At 31.6% G+C, this 5,887-nt stretch overlaps 1 protein-coding gene across 2 annotated transcripts in view; it reads right to left on the reverse strand.

Annotated features, from left to right (window-relative positions):
- Positions 1–1,778: 1,778 nt before the first annotated feature.
- LOC110096099 (E3 ubiquitin-protein ligase HOS1) overlaps positions 1,779–5,887 on the reverse strand; it is a 97,780-nt gene continuing 93,671 nt past the window's right edge. The window contains exon 9 of one of the 2 annotated variants that reach the window (XR_002303057.2): positions 1,779–2,091. The gene's annotated coding sequence lies outside the window, so the exon portion shown is untranslated. Of the gene's footprint in view, positions 2,092–3,588; positions 3,733–5,887 lie in introns of those variants that run through there. The other variant, XR_002303058.2, reaches the window with a different exon arrangement.

Consider the following 5,887-nt stretch of genomic DNA (forward strand, 5'->3'; position numbering starts at 1 on the left):
TAATATTATCTAAAAATTTAAAAAACTTGTCAACTAAATGAGTAAAAAAAATCACATAGAAGATATGCCATGTATAAAAACTTTGTTATATCTTATTAAAAAATATATTATTATTACAAATTTAAAGTTATTTTTAATTTAATTTAATTTATTACAGTTATTTTAAAAAAAAATTAATTATATAAAATAGATAATTATTGAACCTGCCGATTGCTAAGAAACGGAACCGAATCAACAATTTGATAGTCAAAGCACCATTTCAAATCAACTTTAGCTAATTCATTGCAAACCTAATTTTAGAGAAAATTCGAACCAGCTAGCCAACCGGTCCCAATTGAACCGACCAGTACAATCCAAATTTCAAAACAATAATAAATTCTAATATATAGACCTATGAGGATTTACATAACAAATTTTTTTATCTAGTTATATATTTAAAATTTGAAACTATGTTTCATAATGTCTGAGAAAACAATCTTCAAGCTTTATAAAACTATTATAAAGAATTAACTTTTTAAAGCTACAATAACAATAATAACAAGTCTTTATCATACTATATGAGATCAATTATATGAATCCTTTTTTCTCCATTGTGACATATTAAGAGTCAATTTCTCATTTAAATCTATCAAATAAAGGTCATTTCTAATATTTTCTAACACAATTTTCTTAAGTCTATATCTATCTTTCTTAACACAAGTCTAATTTAAAACATCTACTTTTCTAACCGGACCACCACCATTTTATATGTCCAAACCATCTTAAGGCGACTCTAATCTTATCTTCCACTAAAGCTACTCCTAGCTTTTCATTATTTTCTCATTTTATATCCAATCAATTTTTCCGGTACAAAAAATTTGTGAAAATTGTTGTAAAAAATTTCCCAGTACAATTTTTTTTAATTGAAAAAAAAAAACAAAACAGAATTTTAATTGCAATCTGAAAGCAAAGCTATAAAAAACTATAAAAAACAAACCCTTATTCACAACAAATACTTGCTTAAAAATATTAAATTCCCTTGATAGGATTTAATAATTATAATGTTAATTAAATATAATAGTTTATAACAATTTAAATGTTAGATGTGCAATACATAGAAGTTTTATTATATGCATCTTCATCGGCCAAGACTTATTTCCTGTTACTTTAGCGATTTCAAGATTATAATTTTTCTATCGACATAGTTCACCTAATTTAAAATTTTTAACATAAGGCTAAATAGTATATAAACAAACTTGTCCCAATAATTTTATTCTGACAATGTGCTCTCACATGCATGAAAATATTACCAATCACTCAGAACTTTGACCCAAAATATGAAATATATTTACCTCTATCTTTATGGATATAAATTTTAACAAAAACAAAGTGAAGCAAAGCAAAATCAGAAAAAAAAAATCAAGTTTACCACTGTCATTTAGAAACGCAACTAATTTTTTAAGGAATTAAATTACAATATAAACAATATTAAAGAATTAAACCGAAAATTCTGCACGGAATTTTAAGTTCAAACTTATTGATTAAGGAATTGTATTCTATGACTAATTGCCTTCAGTACCTAGGTAGTCCTATTTTTCTAGATTCCAAAGACTTAATTAAACAAAAAAATGAAAAAAGAAAATCTCATTTCAATGCTAAATGACAGGAAAAAAAAAACTAAAATGTGAACTATAAATGCAAGTTGGTCTAGCAAAGTAAACTATTTTCAACATTTTATATCATGGCTGACTAGCAGACTAACTCCAAAGTAAAGCTATGCTCGAAGTAAATTAAAAAAAAAAAGCCAAAATCTCCGAATTTCATTTGCTGCGGTGTACGAATGCTCTATCCATCTGCTATCCTAAAAAATATTGGAAATTTTACATACCGTTTCCGTTATCTATGATCTGCTTCTGGATTTGCATTATCAACATATAATGCTCAAAAACTTATACATCTGCAGAAATCAGATGGATTATTTTTAGCACCAGCATATACAACAACCCTAAACGTCAAAGCATTTTAATTTTTTAAACAGATGCACTACAATCTGCGCAACAAAATCCTGAAAACTCCGATCATCAGACATCATCTCATTCATTTTCCTCCAATCTGAAAATTTAAAAAAAAAAAAATTATGTATAATTATTTGATTTGAAAAATAAAACAATATGCAAACTCGGATGCCAGTAAACTGATCAGTATGACCGTTGGATTTCGAAGTAATAATTTATAATATCTTAAGCTGGCTCTCAACCTCATAACAGAGTAACAAAAAAGAGTAGAAAATACAATCGTAAAATAAAATATAAAATAATCAGCATAAAAAATATGTAGTTTACTGATATGATCAATACATGTAATGGATAATAAATAGGTTACATGTCTAGTAAATAGGGTCAATAGGTCAAGTGAAGTAACAATTGCATAATATGTCAACAATGTAAGGGTAAATCTTAGTGTCTTGTTAAGGCAAGCATTGCATCTTTAAATATACCTCCCTTTGGAGAATATTTGACTATGCAAAATAAGGCAAACGATCCTGGTGTCTGAGATATTCTTCTTCCTCCAACTTCTCGAAATATTGCAATTTCTGGAGTTACTAGCGAGCTCAATGTCATCATTTATCACTGTGATCCTCAAGGGTTGTAACAATTAGTGTTCACCTCTGCCCCTATTTTCATCTCTATTTCTCACATCGCCTTGAATTGTCCATGAACCAAAGCTAACAATCTGCATATTCCAATCCACGAACACAACTTGTAGATCTAGCGAACATTAAAAATGCAAATCTTAAACACCATCTTCAAATCTGCTGCCAACATCTTACTCGTTTTCTCTCCTTGGATCTACAAAACCATACAGAATCTAACACCTTCAATTCATCGTCAAAGCCTAATCTTCACCTGTCTTTCAGATTTTGTTCGAAACCCATCACCACCGCCTCACCAGATTCAACAAATAATGAATCTACAACCAGTCTCACAATTGGTATAAGCTCTTCCTGAAAGTGCTATGGCGCACTAAGACTGGGGGGGAATTAGTATTTTAAAAAATTTTCTTTTACTTGAAAATCAAATCAGAGAAAAGTGCACCCTATTTTCCAATTTTCAGTCTCTGGTCGTCCAACATGATTAGTTCAATTCCGTCACTGCTTATCATGTATGATGCATAGTCGTCCAATACGATTAATTATATTGAATCATAGATCGTCTAGGACAAACTAAGTTCATCTACTAAACTCTGTTAGATCGTCCTATACGAAATTGATCATATATGATGATCATAAATAATGAGTTATTCTATGGGATTAAATTTGGCAATATTACTTAATGTTTGTACAGATTGAAATTTGTTCATACATCGCAATCAATTCAAATTTGACTAATTTAGGCAACATAGATTCGACAGTGAAGTTTTATCAAAATTGCTAATTGTCTTATAAGATTTAAGGTCGTACAATATTATTATAAGTAGTCCAATTTACTAAATTTGATTTAATTAATTATTTGAATTAATTTATGTTTTAAGAAAATTGTACAATAAAATTATAGAGAAAAATTCAAATATTCAATTTTGATATCCTCTATGAGTGTATAGCCAATATACACCTAATACAGAAAAAGGCTCAAGAAAAATAAAAAAATACATGATTATTACAAACTAATTTTGACTTTACAAACTTCATTATAATAAACTAACTACATTCTCTTGAGTTTGATTTCTCTTGACTTGTATCGATGTATGTTGTCCCTGGAAAGATTAGTGACACAAAAAAATATGCAAATTATAAAAAAGAAATAAGTGAATAATTAAAGCAACAATGTTTGTAATCATCAAAGCAATTGGTCAGCTCTCGGATTACAACAATTTCCCCATTTTTCATGATGATACATATTATTAGTTGGAATTTAAATTTACAATTTTGATAAACAGTTTCCTACTTGTTTTCTCCCTCTCACTAAATGACTTGTTTTAAAATAATTGAGAAATTTTTTTAAAATATTTAAAACATTATTTTTTTAAATATATTTTTTTAATATAAGATAAATGCAACAAGATAAACACTGGGCAAAAAGAAACACTAATAAAAAATCAATACAACTAACAAATTCTACTTCATCTTTTTCCATCACAAAAACGGAGACAAAAAAGTACAGCAGACAAAGGAAATTTAATAGTGCTAAAGGGACAAAAAACTAAAGCACAAAGAGACAACACAAAATAAAGGCAAACTACTCATCAAATGGACCCTAAAAAGTACAGCAGACAAAGGAAACTTAATAGTGCTAAAGGGATAAAAAACTAAAGCACAAAGAGAACACAAAACAAAGGCAAACTACTCATCAAATGGACCCCAATCCAATGGTGGCAGTGTTGGTGAAGGCTAGAAGTAGTGGTGCAAGGAAGCAAAGTTATCCATGAACCATGCACAGTCTGCCTCATATTACCGCTGCATCTGCTCCCATCGTGCTGTAAACTCTCGAATATGTCTTCAATCTCAGCTCTAAGCGATCAAATCACTCAATCCATAAAACGGATGTGATGGCTAGAAGACAGGGGCAGGTGTGATGGACCGGTTCACCCTGAACCAGTCCGGCCTGGACCCGTGCGGGTCTACAGGCGGAGGGGAGAGGGGCGGGCGGTCCGGTTGGACCACCTTCGGCTATTCACACTCTCCAAGTGTCGGCAGAGAACCGGATCTCCTTGAACGATCTTCTCACAAGAAATCTAAAAGGACGAGAGAAAAGAGTGAAGTAATCACAAATCACAATTGGAGATTCTTACCTTTGAATTCCAAGTGAATCCTTCACGCTCAAGTAGTAAGAATTCTCCTTTAAACACTCTCACACTCTCTCCTTCACTCTCCCTTCAGTTAACACAAAGATTAGTAGGCAAAAAAGATTACAAGACAGTTTTAAGTGGACTTAATATAAGAAAGACACGAAAAACCGTCCAAAAACTACTGACTTTCAAGTCTGTACACAATCAATCGTCCTAGAAGATCGTCAGATCGTCTCATACGAATAGTGTTAAAATAGTTGCATACGAACCCAATGAATATTGGTACGAACTGACTTCGTACCCTATCATCGTCCAGTACGAAATAAGTTCGTCCTGAGACGAACAGTTATATCAAGGGTTCGTTCTAACGAAACTGCACGACGGTCCCAAATTTTCAGGGAACAGAGGACTTCGTCCTGGGACGAATATGAATGTTTGTCAAGACGAATAGTTCAAGTCATGTGTCCAGAAAACTTCGTCCAGAGACGAGCGGGATGAATCGTCTCGACGATTAGTTTAACCTGTGTCCAGAGGATTTCATCCTGGGACGAACGGACTGAATCGTCTGGACGATCAGTGTAACTCAAGTGTCCATAGAACTTCGTCCAGGGACGAATGGTACATTTCGTCTGGACGAACAGTTCAAAGTGAGAATCCAGAGAACATCGTTATAATACCCAAAATTTTTGTCCAAAAAGGTAAACATACAAATTTCCCCTACATTCTCTCACATATAGAAAGTATCAAAAATATTTTCATCAAATTTGATATTGAATTTCGAGTAATTTTGGTATCAATATATCTTAAATGTCTATGAATAGGTATCTTTTAAATAACTGTTTAGTATTATAGTTAATATTATAGTTAATGAATAACAATTAATTGATAAAAATTTATTAATTGTTACTGTAGTCTCCACTAATCTTGACAAGCATGGGCTGGATGGAGATCAGACGGCTAGAATGTTAATGGAATTGTAGTGGAGAATGCACTATCTTATAATAATATTATATATTACGGTAAAGCACTAGTAGACCTATAAGTCCCCTTCATTACTTTCATTTTCCCATCACCTGGAATTGAAGCAGCGGGCAAGCAAGCTGAGTAATAGTAGAGGATTCGG

The sequence above is a fragment of the Dendrobium catenatum genome, unplaced genomic scaffold, assembly GCF_001605985.2.
Source record: "Dendrobium catenatum unplaced genomic scaffold, ASM160598v2 fragScaff_scaffold_621, whole genome shotgun sequence".
In the NCBI taxonomy this organism is placed as follows: domain Eukaryota; kingdom Viridiplantae; phylum Streptophyta; class Magnoliopsida; order Asparagales; family Orchidaceae; genus Dendrobium; species Dendrobium catenatum.